This window comes from Adiantum capillus-veneris, chromosome 3 (assembly GCF_014529385.1).
Source record: "Adiantum capillus-veneris isolate H3 chromosome 3, ASM1452938v2, whole genome shotgun sequence".
NCBI classification, from domain to species: Eukaryota; Viridiplantae; Streptophyta; class Polypodiopsida; order Polypodiales; family Pteridaceae; genus Adiantum; species Adiantum capillus-veneris.
In genome coordinates, this window is record NC_140933.1 from 104,645,649 (window position 1) to 104,665,904 (window position 20,256).

A 20,256-nucleotide genomic window follows, 5' to 3' on the forward strand; every position below is an offset into this window, starting at 1 on the left:
GATATACTTCCAAAAAAAATTATATTTATGGAATGCAAACATGTGTATGTGAAGGAGGTTTTGTTCTTGGAGGATTTATTTAGGATGACAGTTATACTGAGGTTTTGCTCTCTAATTCGTGTTATTTAATGTATTGAAATTTCCAAGATGTCATGTAAGCTGATGTATGCCCTGGTGAAAGATGTGACTAACTGCAGTGCTAATGGAGCAAGAGCATACATTATTGCAAGATAGGTTCTCTTATTTATGTCGGTTCACTAGCATGTTACTAGTTTTATTGAGACCTTGAGCTCTAGGCTTGTTTTTATGATAAGTCAAATATCTGCTAAAGGACACTAGTGTTGGAGAGTCTCAATGGCTTTTTCGACACCAACGATGATGATGTTCCCTAACAACCAAGCATTGATTCAAAGTGTCAGACTTGATAAACTTAGTAACTCTTACAGCTTTGTTTTTGTATTGTATATGTACATATAGTTCTTCTTTCAGGATAAGTTGGGTTGGTGGCTCAAGCATATTGATCTTTGTGTATTGTATATGTGCATAGAGTCTTTGTTAAGGATAAGTTGGCATGGGGTGGTGCAAAGCTAGAGGAGAGCTCAAGGGGTTGCAAGTACTGCAACATTTCATCTGAATGTCTTTCCTCACACTCTTACTGACACGGCATCTTCTTGATGGCCTCTACGTCCCACACCCATGGACAAGGACGCCTCGGCTCATCTTGCTCATCTTTCAGGTGGGTACCCATAAAGTATCAACAAGTTTATTACAAAATTCAGCTTGTATCAATTATCACCAGTGTGTTGTCTTCATTTGTACCTTGGTTGGCTATACTCATTTCTGTCAAGGGAAATAACATAAGATATCCTTGGTCATGTCCCTCCTCAAGTGCTACTTGAATTCTTTTAGACTCAATTTTTGCATTGTTTATATCAAAGACCATTGTTGGAACATTTGAAAATGATGTCAACAATCTTGATTTTGGCAATCCATAGGGGGCCTTGTATTGATACTTAATTCTTTAAAGAGTGAATTTAGTGCATGTGTGAGTCCATGACTTGTCCTTGCATTTAGACCAAATAAAATTTGATATTGTCTCTGACCTGAATAATAGAAAGACCACCAAGATCGAGCACTTTCAAAAACTTTTCCACCACATGTTCTGACCAAGTATGTGTGACTCTACTCATTGCCTCATCAGTGAGTGTCATGTTTCTCAAAAAAGTTGACCATGTCACCATTACTTTTTGGTTTAACATATGACTCATCTGCATCTATGGACTCAGCCAAGCCTTTGTTGCGAGTTGCAAGTCTATAGTGCTTTCAAAGTGATGTGAGAATTGCTTTGAGTCAAACTAAGCAAACTCCCAATCCAAGCAAACATCTAATTTCCAAGCAAACTCACAATCCAAGAAATTTATTGGGCAGATAGTGTTTGCAAGAGCTTGTCGTACCAACAACCATCATTGTCGAGCATGAGGTGTAGAATGAGAAGCTTGATATGAAGCTCAGACTTGAGAAGAGACTCCACTGCCCCTCAAAAGAGAGATGCCTGGGTCTATGACTTTTTGGTCCAATGCTTTGTGAGGTGACCCTTGAGGTAATTACATAAATATGTATATAGAGCATAATCTGAGGATAAGCTAGTTTATTCGCACAAACATAACAATAATGTGGGAAAATGAACGATCCTTTGTTCATCAGCTAGAATCTTTGAGTTGTGAATTGTTTTGAAAATGCTTACTTAGAGAAGTTGCTTGGTTCAAGTGGTATGATGGTTGTGTTGAGAGTTTGCACACCACTATGCACCAAGCTAAGCAACGCCAAGTGTCACAAAATGATGATGTGGCATGCTCAATTAGAAGAGAAATGGCCGAGTGGGCAAGAGAAACTAGGCCAACTAGCTGAAAGAACCTTTGAAGCACCAGCCGTGGGGTCCAAAACCTTAAAAAGACCAAAAGCTTTTTGAGGATTCTCGTAAATCGTGTTGACATGCTGACATGGCATATCATACAGATGTTGACGTGGCAAATCGTACGAATGCTGACGTGGCAAGGTTGTACGAATTTTTTGCATTTCACGTTGGCTATGCCATGGGGCAGGCTATACGAATTTTTGCAAAAAGTGACGGCTGTTTTGGCCTGGTTTTAGTGCTAGCTTTTAGGAGCAGATGCTTTTGGGGTCCAGTGCTTTTGAACTCAATGCTTTGGAGGTCTGCTTTTGGGCATCCCTTGTACTCTTTATAAGAGCCCTTGGGGCCTCACTTTGTAGGGCATCTGGAAGCAGAGTTTGAGAGTAGAGGACCCTCGGAGTTGTACCTTGTTGTGATCAATAATAAAGAAATATCGAAAGGGGCGCCAGTTTTTGGGGCAAGTGCTCCTAGATGCAGAACTCCGTCGTGCCATGTTGACTCTCTCTCTCTCTCTCTCTCTCTCTCTCTCTCTCTCTCTCTCTCTCTCTCTCTCTCTCTCTCTTAAATTTAAGTGATTCGAGAGTGATTCTTTAAGTTTGTGTTCGTGCGTTGCTATTGATTTCTCGCTTGGAGTGTCCAAGTGCCTGTAACACCAAGTTAGGTCAATTGGGGCGATTTCATAAATCTTCAAAACGGCAAACAATTTGAATGTTTCAAGAATGACAATATTTTCCTAGTGCCGAGCGTCACTGGTTGCTTGTTTACAAAGTGAGGGTTTTGTTGTTTTGGCAATAGATGGGTTTGATGAATCATATTATGGTTATGTTTTGTCTAATTAATTCCAATTTGTTATATGTTTTATCTTTTTAAATGTTATGTCATTTATTAAGAGAGATGAATAAGCAGAGAAAAAGAATTCTAATTATTGCAAGTGTAAATTGTTGGTCAACATTCCTGTGTTTGCAGGCGTGGGATGACTTTTTGACAAGAAGTGGTTCTTCATATCAAAGATGCCTGTAGAGATTCAGGTTGGTGGGCGTAACAAGGATGCCACTTAGATAATGCATGCAATTCAAGAGTTTAATTGGAAATCTTATCTTGTGCTAATGATCTATCCATTATTATGGGTTAAGTGGGTATAATGTTTTATGTTGTTGATTAAAAATCTAATAATTATTAGTGCTTCCCATGGAAATTTCAATTTATTTATTCACATGAATTTAACTTGCTCGTTTAGCTATTCAAAATATCCTCATGTAAGGACTATTAGTAATTTGGGATGTGCTGCAGTAAATCTGACAGTACATAGACTTCCCACAAAGTCATACATCCACAAATTTCCCACTATATGCTGTAACCGTTGCAGCGGTTGTTTGCTGCGTGACTCACAGCCAGCAAACCCTCAACACACATACATCATCTCTGACAATACATCCCATGTGGAAGTACAGTCTGTGTGTAGATGCGCCCGTGCCGTATGTGACACGCCTCCAAGAACTGTGAGCCGTCCTTCGATGTGTAGACAGCCACAAATCAACACTCTGGGAGTGCCGATATCCTCAGGACCTGCAGTCGTAGGCCGAAACCCCAAATTTGCAGAGTCGGATCTGCACCCGCTGAGACCACGTAGTCGAAAATGGCATGCGCAGAACTTTGTCGAAGCCGAACGGTGGCCGAGATGACCTCAGAGATTTGGGGTCGTGTCTTCGCCTGTCGAATCTCACTCCAATCTGAGCAGGTGACTCTGGCTACCTGCAAATGCTGCCCCGAGCCTCGATCTGAGCTCTGATACCAGTTGAAGGAGTACGAGCGGAAGTGCGACGCGAGAGAGAGTGCGAGAAGAAGAGCACGACGATATGGTGAACTCTCTCTACTGTAATATGTAGAGCATAGTGAGTTCTTATTAGGTTTTTACAAAAGAATATGTGTACATACTGGCGGCCCGCCCACTTACCTGGGCGACCACATTGGGCTTTATACCCCAACACATATGACCCTTATAACCACGTAAACGATGGATAGAGGACTTCCTCTCTTCTATTGCTCGTATCTCTACTTTGTGGAAACAGAGTAGAGTGTCGTCAATGGAAAAGGAGAATAAAAGAAGGCTATCTATCAAAGTCGTCCCAATCTTCTCGGGGTTGGGGACCTCACATAATTGCTATTTGGTAATAAACTTTCCGAATTGAGCATATGGGAATGTTCTCCCTCTTACTAGTTATGTGTTTTTGAAATGGCAAGTTATTGGCAAGTTTATATTTTTTGCCATATAAGTGTGTCCAAAGCTCCTTGTTGTGACTTGTTGCTGATTGTATACAAAACAAACAACACCCTCGTGCGCTGTGCCGCTAGCACCCAAACATGTCATCCACCCACCTATTGCTTGCCTCTTTTTTTGTCGTTGCGTCAGTTGCTACCAACACCTTCTATTGACCTTGTGCCACGACTCGTCCTAGATATTGGACTTTTTTTGATTGAGTATGTCATCATTTGTGCAAACTAAGAGGCTTGCGAAAAAGCTAAGGGTCGAAATGTGACCTGCTGCACTGACCCAACAGGTCAACACGATTTCCACTTGGACGACTCTCAAGAGTGCCACATCCTTGAGAGTCCGATATTTAGAGAGAGCCTCATGACCAACACATCTTTGCATTTGCCTTGTAGATTTGCCTAGATCAATAGGGCTAACACATCTTTGCATTGTGCCTTGTAGATTTGCCTAGATCAATAGTGCCCACATAACCTACCTCCTCTGTTTTCCACTCCAAGAAGCAACCTTCACTCGAATTACTTCTCTTTTGAGGCTAGCCATGACATCAAAACCTCTACTCAATCTGCCGCCAACTTGTCACCATGCATGCATGCTTGCCTTATGAAGTCCACCACTAGACTATGCCTGGGTATCCTTTGTTGGTTGCCCATGAAAGCAGTGCCATCTTCTCATGCTTGTGTGCTCATTTACCATGTGTCCTCCCACACCGCGGTCAGGAAAATATACACAATTTAGATCCTCTATTGTATCATGATGATCAAAGGTGGTGGGCCTCTAAAAAAGTTATAATTTCCATTCGTCAATATCAGAAATCATTATTTTTTCTAAAAATAAACAAAATCTATTCTTAGCTAGGAAAAAGAGAAGGCATCTCTAAGGCCGTTACCAAACTGTCCGTTCTTCCTACCCAAAGCTAGGCAAACTTGTTTTTTTGCTTTCCTTGCCACAACACATCCAACTTCTGAATGGTGCATGCAAATAAACTCCATCACATCTCCACCCAACTACCTAGGTATTTTCAATCACTCTCACATTGTCCTATCAGTACAAACATCAAAAACCAAAATAACCAATTATTCAAAAATCACCTTGCAACAAATGTTGAAATCATGAAATTTTTCACATGCGTTAAATCTCAATCATACAATATGCAAAAGTGAAAATGGGAAAGAGTATTATGAGCCAAGTAGGGGGACATGCTAGCTTTAATGCCATAGCTACCCTTTGAGTTAACCTCTTACATCTTGCAAAAATGAGTAACTACTAACGAGCCCCTTATCTTGATTTGCATTATGTGTTGCTACCCTCAGTACACATGATGGCTACCCTCTTTGTTGGACTTCCTTCCGGATGCTCCCTTGGCAAAACCTCACGCCATGAACTTTTAGGCGCGCGCGCGAGAGAGAGAGAGAGAGAGAGAGAGAGGTCATAAGATGCACCATTTATGCAACCCCTAGTGTCCACTTGCCCTATAAATCCTTGTCGATTCAATAGAATTCAAGACCACCATCATTATAGAAACAGAGTAAGTAGATAGAAGGTCGTTTTAATCTAGGAGATGGCCATAGATTTATGTTTTAAAGAAGCCAAATGTTATCAAATTTGGTTAGAGTGAAAGTTGGATTATATATGTTTCTCAAATGTGGAAGGAAAGGGTAGGTAAGGTATACACTAGGACATTTTCATGAGAGATGAATATGTGTAATTCTTCAAATATGTTTATATATGATGGTGCATTACGGATCGAATAAGAGGAGAGGATCGAATAAGAGGAGAGCAACTCGGAGCCAAGTGGAGAGGAGTTTCTTTTCATTGACAAAAGATCTTGCCCTTCCTTTTGGTGCACATCTATACTATATATGAAGGGGCTTAAATTTCTCAAGGAAGGAGAGACCTTCCATGTGTCACTCACTGGTTCACTTAAAAGAAAACCTCTCTAAAATGCAAAAGATAGAGTAAGATATGGTCATGTGAAGCTTAGTTTCTCGTAAGTTGAGCCGGCAAGGTCTGACACGAGGCAGCTTTTTGCATGCATCCACCGGCATAGTAGGCTAATTATGCCTAAAAAGGCATAGTCACACAACTATGTCCACCCATTGTCGGTCAGTGCCATCTTTCTCTCTCTTGCTTGCGCTTTGCTGTTCCTCTCTCTATCTGTAGACGGTCCTCGCGTTGAGCTCCTGCCAGAGGATGTCAGGGCTTAGTTCTAACTAAGCCTCGTGTGACCATGCCCTAAGATTGTAAGAAATAACAAGCAGCTTTTCGGCTTTTGTCAAAATGTAAAATCAAAAGAAATTCTTTTTCTTTAGTAGTAGAAAGGGTTTTAGTAATAGAAAGTCAAAGACTTTTTACTCTACATAAAATAAATGTATTGGTTGGAATGCACATAACAAAAAGGAGATAAATTTAGTGGAGATTTTATTATTTGATGAGAATCTAATTTTTGAAGATATGCTTGGCTTTATCTTTTCAAGAGGTTTTTTTCAAGATCAATATTGATATTTTTTAAAAAAAAGTTTTATTTCTTTAAAGAGATTGAAAAAAGAAAAAAAAAAGCTCATGTGGTGTCGACTTGGGATGGTTTCACTTTGTGAAAATATATGCAAATGAAGGAGTAGTTATCCATGCTATTGACCATGAGAGAGAGAGAGAGAGAGAGAGAGAGAGAGAGAGAGAGAGAGAGATTGAGATTTTCCTTTCGAGCTCACGGGGCTCCGTCTCACCAAGGACACCCTTCAAGAGAGAGAGAAAAAGAAGAATAACAAAATTTTTAATCCCATAGGAATAATCCCATAAGATATATCTGGAAACTTGGGTAAGAATAAAGTTATTTTTGTTTCATCTTCTAACTCTCTCTCTCTCTCTCTCTCTCTCTCTCTTTAACAACAACAAGAGGCTTCAAGACCTATGTGACAAATCTTCCATATAAGAATACACACACACACACATGTATATGTATGTATGTATGTATGTATAAGAATACACACACACATGAATATGTATGTATATGTATGTATGTATAAGAATACACACACACATGTATATGTATGTATGTATGTTTGTATGTATACAAATGCACACACACACACACAAATACACATATACACATATGTGTGTGTGTGTGTGTGTGTGTGTGTGCACTCGTACTCAAGTAGGATATGATACTCCTATTCTCAAATTTTCAAGGAACCTAATGTGTACACAAAAAGAGATTGTCCTATATTGCCTCAATGTCCAATCACACATTTAACAGAGCAACAATTAAGTCAAATGGTTGGTATAGTATAGATTGTGCGCAAGGAAATAGGCTCAAGCTGGTTGAACACAATTTGCTCTCTCAAAGAAAAATATGCTTTTGTAATTAAAGGATCAAGATAGATAGAGATCAATGGCATGCATGATTTTAGTCACAGCCTCAATTTTACCCACGTCCTTCAGTTTAGCATAATGGCCAAAACTCCTACAAAAATAAACAATTGAGCAACCTTACTTTGCTTTCATTTCTATCACATTTTAAGATGCAAATGATGTGAAAGTGTACATGAACAAATAATGTGCACCTTATCATACTAAGCTGCTTATGTATTGTTGTGATTAAGTGATGACATAAACAATTACCATGCTTGTGAACATAGATAGAGATCCAAGAGAAGCATCTAGAGAGTAGCATAGATGTAATCACATTCTTAATATTAAAAGAACGTTAGCTTATCTCTTTGAAACTTGAAGCTTTTTTGGTACATTGGAAACTATGAGCCCTAATATTTTCAAAAATCTACTCTTAGACTTGAAAAGTTTTATGATTACACATTGTAGCAATTGCAAGCCTTCATCTTTAAAAACTTGCTGGATTACCCAATTTGTACTTCTCAACTTGGTAGCACTTATGTCAAGTCTAGGTAGACCAAGGGAAAGATGGTCTTCTTGCCATATAAAAAGTTATGATGTACATGTCTACCATGTCTTGCTCATAAGGAAGACACGAGGATAGAAGTAAGTAAGAGAGTGGAATAGAGACATTGAATACAATTGTGTTCATATTGTTGAAACCAAACCTAGAACCCACTCCATTTGAAAAAAAACTTTATTTTTACATTGATTTCAGAAGGCTTTCATCTCTTCACACCATACTAGCTTACCTAATTTGTATAATCAACGTTAGTAGCATTGCTAAACCAAGATACACCAGAAGGAGGAGACTGTCTCTCTCTCTACCACAATAGAAGTAGAGCACTCCTAATTTTTTTGAACAAGGGATAGCACCTCATGAATGTCTATGAGAAGCTCCCAAGCTTGGTATCAAAGAATGCTTTGTAGAATCTTACATATATTTATGTTTGTTAGAATCTTCAAGAGGTTGTGTAGTGCATTACTTTTAGAAATGCAATAGAATATACATGTAGGAACAGAGTATTGACAGTGTTTCACTTGGAAGAGAATATATCCCTACAAGAATAGAAGTGATGTTTCTTTGGTCGCAGCAACGCGCGGGTCACATACTGGCAGAGGGCATGCATTGTATAAATGTGGACATCAACAAGTGGAATATCCAGAGCTGGGTGGAAATTACAGTCTTCAATGTGATGAGTAGAATCCTTTCTCCACCACTTTTGGTCCATCACGTTTGTAGACTCCATGCAAAACAAGCACGGAGACCTAGCCATGGCACCCATTTCACAATTGTACATACACTTCAATGTTTTGAGATCACCTGCAAGATGCCATTGGACTTGAAAGTCTCCCTGTCCATGCACATCCAACACCTCTCCTTGATTTATTTGTCTATCAATTATAGGGATTTGACAGAAGATCCAAAATAAAATGTCATGGTCTCTTTCTTTACCAACAAGCTGATTAGTCCCTAACTAATTTTATTCCCAGTCATGGAAACAACCTTCCCACCATTCATGAAGAAGAGAAGAGACTCCATCTTCATCTTCCAAGTTGTATAGTTGTTGCCATTAAGCTTTTCAACTCCCTCCAAATGTAAGTTTTGTATATTCGGTGCCATCTTGAACTTTTCACAAGTGATGTAATGAAGGGAAATTTTTGTAGTCTCTCTAAATCTCTACTTAGGCACTACAACCCACTCCGATACCATTTGAAAAAGTGTGGAGATGTGAAGGAATCTTTGTGCCAAGATGTATGAGAGAAGTAGAAAGCTTTATCATATCCCAACTACGTTGGGATACAATGTTGGTACTCTAACGTACTTTCAAGTACTCACAAACCTATTGCAAACTACCAAAACATGTATTGTAGTTGGGTAAAACAAATCCTTAAACAATACCAAAATATATGATTTTGGTACTCTACAAGTACCAAGGTTGGGTAATATAAGTACTAAAGCAGATCGATTCCATACAATGTAAGTATCAAAGCACATACTGTGAACCCCCTAGATACATAGTACTCGTACTTAGTGAGAGACTAAAGGGTTGATCCCCAAACCCAACGTAAAGGCTTTTTGTCGAGTACAATGAGTGTGTTTTCTCAGCTTAAAAACACTCAATACAAGATGATCTAATGCCTCACAATGTCTCTCATCTCTCTTTCTCTATGTTCTCTCTTGAACTATTATGCTGGTACACCTTTATACATGTATAGATCTTAACTATGAACATAGACGTGAATCCCTTTGGTTGGTAGATGTACCATAATGTGGAAAACATTTGTTCTTCACACTTCATAAAGAGATCCATTAGAAAATTTTGGAGGTCATTTGGAGGGCCTTCTAAGAAAAAACAATTTTTTTTTGGCGTTCTCTCTCTAGAAAATAGGTGGTATAAAAGAAAAGAGATCTTAGTACAACCATTTGAAAAGAGAAACATTGCTATAATATCGCTCTGATAATTGAAGAATGCCTCTTTTCAATTACAATGAATGAACCTCATCGGCTTGGAAAAAGATTCAAGGACTCAATAGATATCTTCTCTTTATTTGTAACATCTCCACAACGTTCTTCTCTTGTTTTTCTTGCAGTTAAGAATTATGGCTTTCTCATCCACACCCACAAACCTCCTCGCTAAACGTCCTCTACACATTGACTTGGATCCTCAATATGAGCCATTATGTAAGTGAAGCAAAACTAACACACAAGGGATACTCGCAAAGAAAGAAAGACTCAGAGAAGAGGGAGAAAAACATGTACATGTTTGGTCACCTTTTTTGTTTCATCCTTTGAATACTATGATTATTGGTTTATTGACCTTTATTGGTGATGGAGAGCTTGCTTGGCTATTGCATGGACCTTGATATGTTGCAAACTCAAATAATAGAGTTCTACAATGTCAATTTGAAGAGGCTCGTGGGGTGCTTTGTTTTATTTTGAAGTTAGATGAGTGTGAGATTCTTAAAGATAAGAACCTAGAGAGAGTCACAATCACAATAATGAATATGAAACATTCAAAATATCTTACCAATGATCCTTTATACTTCAATGTTTAGTAAAAAATAAACATATGGTGGCTTGGTGTTTTGAAGATAATTCATTTTCTACCAACTTTGTAGCTCTAATGAGCCGACTTTTGTGCTCAACTTCTACGTTGAATTTCACATCACATACGGACTAATCTTGTTGGTAAAGAAAGAGGACCATGACATTTTATTTTGGATCTTCTATCAAACCCCTATAATTGATAGACAAATAAATCAAGGAGAGGTGTTGGATATGCATGGACGGGGGAGACTTTCAAGTCCAATGGCATCTTGCAGGTGATCTTAAAACATTGAAGTGTATGTATAATTGTGAAATGGGTGCCATGGCTAGGTCACCGTGCTTGTTTTGCTTGGAGTCTATAAACGTGATGGGCCAAAAGTGGTGGAGAAATGCTTCTACTCATCACATTGAAGATCGTAATTTCCACCCAACTCTAGATATTCCACTTGTTAATGTCCACATTTATACAATGCATGCCTTATGCCAAATTTTGGAGAAGTTAGTAAATCTCTACATTGGGTTTGCTTAGAGAATCAAGACATTGATAGCCGTTTTTTTGGCTGTTCATATTTGTCATATTGAGCTACCTCACCCTACCAAAATCACCCAAACATTGTGACTATCCCTACCTTGTCATTGTACATAGGAGTGTGTGAATTAGTGGACTTTCCCAATATCTCCTAAAAAAACCTCGACTAGCTAATTACTTGGCTTGATGAACCAAAAATAGAGACAAAGTATGTAAATATTTGATTTTATGGAGGGTTTAAATATAGGGATTTTTATTACAATTATTTTGATATTTATATAAATATTTTTATCTAGGTGTGCGCTATTGCCTAAGTTTGCTATGTAACATTAACTCACCATTACCACAATTTTTTGTACCAGTGTGCATACTTTTATTATATAAATAAATATTTTCATGCAAGCCTCTCTAAATCTTTGTGTGAATCCACTTCGAGAAAAAATCACAAAAATATTTCACCCAGTCATTCCCTTTTACTAAATTATCATTTTTCTACATGCATTTTTTTCATACTTCTTGTAAATAGTTCTACATCAATAAAACAAATGAAGTCCCCTCATTTGATTCCCTATATTTTCATATATATATATTTTTTCATTTATATTTAAAAACAACTGACACTATTATAGATTTCATGAATTGTTTATATACGAACTTGCTTTTTTTCATCATATCCATATATCATATTTGTGAATAATCCACATACATACATGTTTTCAATGCCTATGAATCTATTAGGTCATGCTCTCATACAAGGAGGGGCTCACTCTTGGAGGATTATGGAAATTCAACCACTGAAGACTTTTGCAAGGAGGAAAAACAGGCGTTTTGGTGAAATTTTTGGCGTCCATCTCCACTCCAAATTTGATAAAGTCATTAAAAGACAAAATATATCCCACAAGTTGAATAATTGCTTCAAATGTTTTTATAAGTTTTGGAGCTACCACCAGTGAGATATGATTTTTTTGGTGGACCCTAGTCTGTCCACTTTTTTCTCACAAGTCACCCTAGTCTTCTCTAACCTCCTTTCACACTTCTACACACACACACACACACACATTCATCTCCATACCTCACCTAAGTTGCATTATACGTTATATGAAAAACGTATAATATGTCATAATCGGGTGTATTTTACATGACCTCATATTATACGTACGTATTATATGATGTCATGTCAGCAAAAATGGGCAGCCGATTTTTTTCCTTGTTTTTTTTATTTCTTGGAAGGTGTCCTCATCGAAGAGCATCTCTCTTTACTTTTTTGCCTTCTCAAAGTAGAGTTTGAGGCACTCAAGTGAGTTATGGAGCTTTTGATTGCCTCGTTGTCAATATTGTCTTTAGAAACAAATCCAATCCTCTTCGCTTGGAATTTTGAGATGGTGGCTACTGCAATGTCTTCCCATAGAAAGAAAATAGTTTGAATGTCATAGAGAATAATGTATGACCTATCACCAATTTTAAAATTTGGTACACTAGACAACATGAAAACAACTTGTCTCTCATTAAACCCAGATGCATCTAAAGGTATCTTGATTTCAACATTTTACTTCATTCCACCTCTTTTGCTTCTTCCTTAAGGTTAAGGACCTCCTCAATCTCAACCACTTCATTGTTGTCCTTGTCTGAATCCTTATGTTGATATGGTGGTAAATCCTCTTCCTTTATAAACTCCTCAGGCTTCTTCACAAGACTACCACATAGTCAATTAAGGTATATAAGAAAGCCAAAGGATTCTTGGACTAGCTTGCAGTCCCTTTCATGCATGAGCGACAGAAGGATCTATAGGAAAGCGGTATTTGATGATACTTTATCTCCTTTACTATCAAAATCTCTTAAATGAACCACAACCATGTCATCAATGAAGACTCGCCCCTTTTGAACGTCCACCTCAAACCTCTCTCTTTCAGGCTTTATGAAATTTTCGTGTTGAGCTAGAAGATCATTAAGACTGAAGGGTGCATTAAAGCTAGAGGATACCTTGTGAAATTTATCAATAGCTCTTGAAGACATTGAAAAGTCAAAAAGTCTTTCATCAACGACTGCAAGCTCTTCTACAACAACTGCCTCTTTTTCCCCTTGCTTTCTATCATAGTTTTGGTGGTTGGACCCAGGGGAAAGAGTAGAAAAATCAATGTACCTCTTTTTTTAGGTCTATAGATGGACCTTAGGGGTCCTCCTCAATAGCACAAGATTCTGAGTTCACATGTGAAGCATCCACATCTAAGATCTTGGCAAGGTCCTTTGCCCCCCTAGTATCAATAATACACATCCTTGCACAATGTAGGAGGAAAGTGAACTGCTTCTTTGTCTCCTTCTTACCTTTCCTCCTATGTTGCACGTAAATGTATCCGTTAAATGTTGATTCATTTATGTGCATTGTTGACCAAAACGCTACCTATACAATTGACAAGAAGGAAAGAACAACAATTATGAAAAAAAGACCTTTTCCTAGGGCTTTGTAACCCCTTTTCCTCTTTCTTCCTCTATGAGAGATCTATGTTGGTTGTTACAAAGAGGCAACAAATGGTTGCCTTACTCCTCTCTCTTTGTGATGTCTCCACCTTGAGCTTTGTCCTCTCTCTCTCTCTCTCTCTCTCTCTCTCTCTCTCTCTCTCTCTCTCTCTCACACACACACACACACACACACACACACACACACACACACGTGTGTGTGTGTGTGTGAGAGAGAGAGAGAGAGAAGAGAAGAGAGATACAATTGAGAGAGAAGAGAGAGTTGACAGAAAAGGTGAGCTTCTACCGATTTGATAAACACACACACAACACGACGACAATAACTTTTTTGTCCGTTGGTGTGATGCATGGCCCACTATTAATTTACAGCATTACACGTGTAAGTTGCCTAATGATAACTAGTGGTCAATTATTGTATGTGTCTAATCACTTTTTGTCACATTTCCACCTAACTTGACATACCACATTTGGTGGGCATGGATAACGAACATCCCTTCAGCAAAAAAAAGAGCCTGAGTTTGTTACAGTTACTGTACAACAACTTGACTAGCAAATCCCCCCCCCCCACACACACACACACACACAGAGAGAGAGAGTATTCCATCACAACACGGGAGAAACTATACCTCAAGTTATTCAAGGAAGGACTTATACAAAGAAGGCAACTACAATATTTTATCTCCACAAGACAGAGCATTTGACTTTCCTTTCGAGCTCCGCAACCCAGCAGGTACTAAACTTTTTGAAATGCAAAGTTTAAGTCTTTTGGTATCGCGGGTATCATAGGTTTTTGCAAATGGACCAATATTTGCCTTGTGCAACATGTGAGAAGAGTTAATTAGATTCAATACAATGAAAAATGTTGAATTTGTATGATAAACGTTTTTATAATTTCAAACATATGTACACACACACACATGTTTTTTCCAATTCAAAACGTGTCTCTCTCTCTCTCTCTCTCTCTCTCTCTCTCTCTCTCTCTCTCTCTCTCTCTCTCTCTCTCTCTCTCTCTCTCTCACACACACACACACACACACACACACACACACACAAAATAACATGAGGTCTTTCAACTGACTCTTCTATTAAATTTGACAAAAAGAAGCCGGGCTGATAAGGATTTTGGGATCCCCTCATCTACATGTCTATTAAACCGCCCATTACATGATCACACAAACAGCTGTCGCAGTAAAGGAGGTGTTTGGACGCTCTGCTAAAGGCAAGATATGAGTCGCCAAGACTAACCCATACTCCCGGGTGCGTGGAGTACTGTTAAAATATCCTCTTAATAGATGACCATAACTATGATACAAAAAAATCTTATGAGGTGGAAGGAATTGGGCTAGCAGGTATAACCGCTCAGAAAAACCTGGATTCAATGAATGTTCTATGTAATAATACTGTGGCCCTAGGCCCAGAGCCTCAGTTACCATCGCCAATCTAATATTGTTCCTAAAATGCTCGCGACCCCAAAGGGTTACACGCGTCACTCGGTACTGATATGTCCACCATTTAGTTTGAGATACAGAGGTTCCTAATTGTGAAAATAAATGAAGTTCATAACGGAGTAAAGCCGCTCTCCGAGTAGATTCACTTGACTGATAAAGATGAGCTGTTGCTATGGCAAAAACCAGTTCTTGACGGTCAGCCATATTAGGATAGATACACCTGAGGAGCAAATAAGTTGGGTATAGTAACGCAGGAAAAGTTACTCCATACCAATACTATGGACTTGGTTGTGTAAAAATGTCATCTATCTTTTATAGAACCACCTTTTGACTTCAAGACAAAATTGGAAATAATAAATGATTACTTAAAATCACTGTCTCTATGTAGAGTAACTCACACCGTTAAGATCGGGGCATGGATACTTTACCCTAGTGGAGTACTGTATGAAATAAAACTCAGTGTAGGTTCTGTAGTATGGATAACGGGTTGTGTATCATCAACCTGGGGGTTTGGTACAATAATCACATAATGGATTTCGGACCGTATATCGACAATGTGAACGGTGTTTTATCGGTTGCCAGGGTGTAACTGAGGAGAAGGGGACTGGACCTTGCGTTTAACTTAATAAAAATCTCAGCTTTATACACAATAGAGCTTTATACACAATAGTGTACTATGTAGCGTTTAAACTCTTCTCTCCATTTCGTAGTCGTGCTTCCTGCTGCACGCTACCGCATGTGGGCTAGGGTTTGGTTGGCATGAGATACTAGCAGTGAATGTGGTGCGACACTGTATGGAGCATCCGGATCTCTAGTTGATGAGTATATGGCCCGTATGGGCAACCTCGAGTGGCGGAAGCCTGTCCGAGTCTGGCGTATCTTCTTCTGATGGACATCAACAGATATAAAAGCCTCTTAAAGGTGAGTATTCATACTCGCTTAGCATCGTGCTTTGTATTCACTTGTGTGAGCATTCTATACTGTGTGAGTTAGAAGCTATTTTACTACTGTGTGCTCAAAATGCCAAAAAAGAATGGGAAGGACATCGTGGAGGCGTCTGCGTCTCCTAATCTACAGGTCAAACAGAAAATATTTCTTGCTCTAGAGACTGTCAATTGATGTTATGAAGCTATGATGAAAAAAGTTTTGAAAGGCTTCGAAAAACCAGTAATATAGATTTTTTAAAGGAAAAATGTTTTGGAAACTGTTCTTACTGGTTTATGGGAGAAATATGAGTGGGAGTATATGTCTGCTCTGGGACAGATGGGAAATTGTGATTCTCTTTTACTAATGGTGTTTGTTTTCGTAAAATAAACAAAAAATATATATATAACCTAGTTCTGGATACTGGCTCTTACTGGTTATGGGAAGAAGTGTGAATGGCTCAGTTAAAATTAAGAACTACCTAGTTTTTTTTAATGATGGTAGTAATAAGTCTGGTTTCCGTAAAATGTGCTGTAAAATCGGTTTTTTGAGGAAAAATCTATAATAAAAAAAGAAAAAAGAAAAATGGGGAGACTGCCAAGTATGAGGGATTATGGCTGCTCAGAACAGAGGATGGTATGGTACTTAAAGGAAAGGATTTGTATATATGGGTGATGATGTTATGTTCTGTAAAAAAACTATTCAATAGATGTAATGTACTCTTGAAAGGGATACTGCAGATCCGGAAAAAAAACCAGAATTTCACAAAAAATGAGCTATAATGATCTTATAAGATTTAAAAGATATTTTGGTTTCTTGTAACACTACATTGCTGAGGTCTTTTGAGTAAGAGGACAGTCCCTAGACTGATTCATTTTCTAGTTCTGGTGCCTATTCTATTGAATCGGCTGAAGATTATTCTCAAGGCACTAAATACAGGTTTCGGAAATGGTGTCCTATTTTCTCATATTAGGTAGGTAGTATGTGGTATCACATACCCAATTGTAGGAGTAAATATTGTTTTTGCAAATTGACTTAACCTTTTTTACCATATTACATCACCTACTAGTAAGATTGAATTGTTTTTAGAGCAGATGCCTATCTCACTAAATCGGCTAAAAGTTATTTTGTATTTACTAAGTACTAGCTTCTGATATGTTGCCCTTTCTTTGATTTTTTATAGAGCTAAGAGTGGCAACACATACCGGAGTGAGTTTTTTTTTTTAAAAAAAAAACTGGTTTCAAATTTACTTGATCTTTTTTACATCACATACTATGAAGTTTAGTGATAGTGTTCGGTGACTTATCACTACTTCAACATAGTGACGGAGTTCTGAAGGTCTTGGTTGGTTTGACCCTCGACTATTCAATAAAATTTGCTTGTCATCATCTGCTCGCTTCCTAATTTCACTCAAGTATATATGAACTGATCTTTACCTACCATCTTGCACTATATACAAAAAAGCTTCTAGAAGGCTGGTTTAAAAGGTTCTTGGTATTATAAGGAAAGTCATATATTTCCCTTTAGCTGATCTTTGCTGGTTAATCTTTTGTCGTATCTTTCTCGGACAAGGTTTGAGTTGGATCTAGGGACTGACTCATCTAGGGTTTTATGATATGAAAAACAGTTAACTGGCTTGGGCTACAGTATGTCAGACATGACATAATAAACATAGATATTTCTTGAGAAATAAAGCTTTTTTTAATTTAAAAAAAGGGGGAGCTCAGGTTTATAAATTTGTAAATTCTTAGAAGTTTCTTTGAAGATATCTCAGCGTGTTTATAAAAGGGTTCTTGAAGTAGGATCTGTTCCAAAAGATTGTTTTTTTCTATACTTCAAACCACAAGGAAGAGGTGGTCCTTAATAGAACTGTGATCTGGCTTTTTTTAACCTGACTGGTGATAAGGTTGCTAGCACTACCATTCCACTTTATATTCATTTTTCTCACTTTACTTTAAATACTATCATTTACATAATCTATTACTTCTGTTTATCCCACGAGTCTCTGTGGTTTTTTTAACCTGACTGGTGATAAGGTTGCTAGCACTACCATTCCACTTTATATTCATTTTTCTCACTTTACTTTAAATACTATCATTTACATAATCTATTACTTATGTTAACCAATCGTGGGAAAGCTCACTGCAAGAATGAAAGTCTGCTCTGACCTTGAAAAAAGAGCTCTGATTTCAGAGAAATTACGTCTAGCTAAAGAAATAGAAAAGACCTTCCATTGTATCTCACATAGGACTAGGCCTTATCTTCATAGGGCTGTAAAATTCAAAATGATGTAACTCTTTGTATTAGATCTTCAGGTCTATACTCCTCTTCCTAGACTATGGAATTCTAACTAATGATAATTTTGCAGAATGTTTCCCTTTCCCAAGGACTGGCTCTTCCTGTGGAACCCCTTTCCCTTGCCTCTCTTCTTGTACTAAAATGTATACAAGATAGAGAAGCTTCTGCCCTAATTTATGATGCTTCGAAGGAGTCTAGTCTATCTCTCGTCCAGCTGATTTCATTTGACCTATGGGTTAAAGTACTAGCTCTCCTTGAAAAAATAAATATGATGGTATCAACCTTTTGATGGAATTTACTTCGAATCTGGCCGGACTTTCCAAAGCACATATTCAAGACTTAGTGTCTTTTTCTTCCAAAGGTTCTGAACTATCCAATCTTCTTAGAAAATTTTGTGGGCTTAGTCCGATCTTTGTTACTGCTCCCTCTACGCCTATTGTCCCTCCACCAAATAGCCTCTTCTGTAGAGATGTAGCCGCTTTAGAAGCAGTAAATGAATTTCAGAAAGACCTTTGTTCACTCAGTGAAGCTTCGCTTTTGAACATGGTACCGAAAGTCTCTAGGGCCTTTCCTTTTTTACCGTCACGACAAGTTGAGGTAGAATCCTTGGGAGTAGAGCACAGGCTGTGGATGTTTCTGAACAAAGGATTTCTTGCACCCATATCCATGGAAACCTGGGTCTTCCTTGCCAACTTGGCCCCTGCTACTATTGAGGAATGCAAACTTAAAGTTCTGAAAGGGATCCAGCTCTTGGACAAAGGGGATCTGATTAAATCTCCTTTCAATATGAGTTTCCTTGATGATAAAAAATGTAGTTTGAATACAGGGTTGTATGCAAGAACTAAAGGAGTGATGACCTTTAGTAAAAGCAATGCTAATTACTACACCGAGACAGTGTGGAATGTGTTCATGCCTTACCTTAAGTGTGCTTGCAGATTCTTAGACCCCAAAGCTTCTTGCGAGTCAAGCATAATTTGGTTTGACCATGCTATTTGGTATGCCCTCAACAATCTGCCTAGTATCTTTCCTGATAAAGCAGAAGAATTTCACCTTTCCCTCTTTTGCTCTTGGCTTGGTGGACAAGCGAAGGATCCGGTCTTAGCTCAAATTTCCTTTATTCAGTACAGATCAATTATGCGTGACACACTTGAAGAGCTTGGATCTGATGGATGTGGGACTCTGCTAACCACTTATGGCGGATTTAAAGGTATCAAAAGTATAGTTGTCCAAATTAAACTGAATATTGAAGAGGATGAATCTCAAGTTTCCAAACCTTCTAATACTCTTGTCTCTCCGGCGGCGTCTTACACCTCTTTCTTAACTCCCTCCTCGAGTGAATCTGTGTTTGGAAGAGGGAGAGGTAGAAGTTATGTGAGAGGTAGGGGAAGAAACCTACCAGTCAGAAACCTTTTGGATATGTAATATGCAGGATCGAAGGATTGCTTGCGGAAGACGTTACCTACCTCCAAAGGAAGAAGTGTGTAACAGGATTTTCTCACATTGCTTGTTTACAAGCAAAATTTTGGATTTCTTTACTGTCTTTGCAGAATGTTTTGGACATATTTTTGGGTTGAATTTATTACTAAAGGATGTGATGATTGGTTGGAAATACTCGCCGCATATTAAGAATCTTTTTTATTCCAATGAGTTTCTCCATAATAATGAGATACCTATCTGCTCTTGTCATCTATTTCAAAAATTCTGTAAAAACTTTACTGATTTTGGTTTACACGTTTGTACATCTAACTTATAAATCATTTCAGATCCTCAAGTAAGGAGTCTCTTGAGTAATGGCTTGAATCATATTCCTCCTTTTCCACTAAATCCTCAAAGTGCCTTATCAACACTACTTGAATGCCTCGCTGACTTGGCCTTAAAACTCCAACTGGAGGAGGAAGTTCACTTCCAACTTACATCAACACTCAAAAGAATTTTTTGGAAAAAGATCAGTCTTTTGC

General features: G+C 38.2%; 1 pseudogene; it reads right to left on the reverse strand.

Moving 5' to 3' along the window:
• Positions 1-508: 508 nt before the first annotated feature.
• LOC147461440 (uncharacterized) lies at positions 509-4,724 on the reverse strand (annotated as a pseudogene).
• Between the last annotated feature and the right edge of the window lie 15,532 nt (positions 4,725-20,256).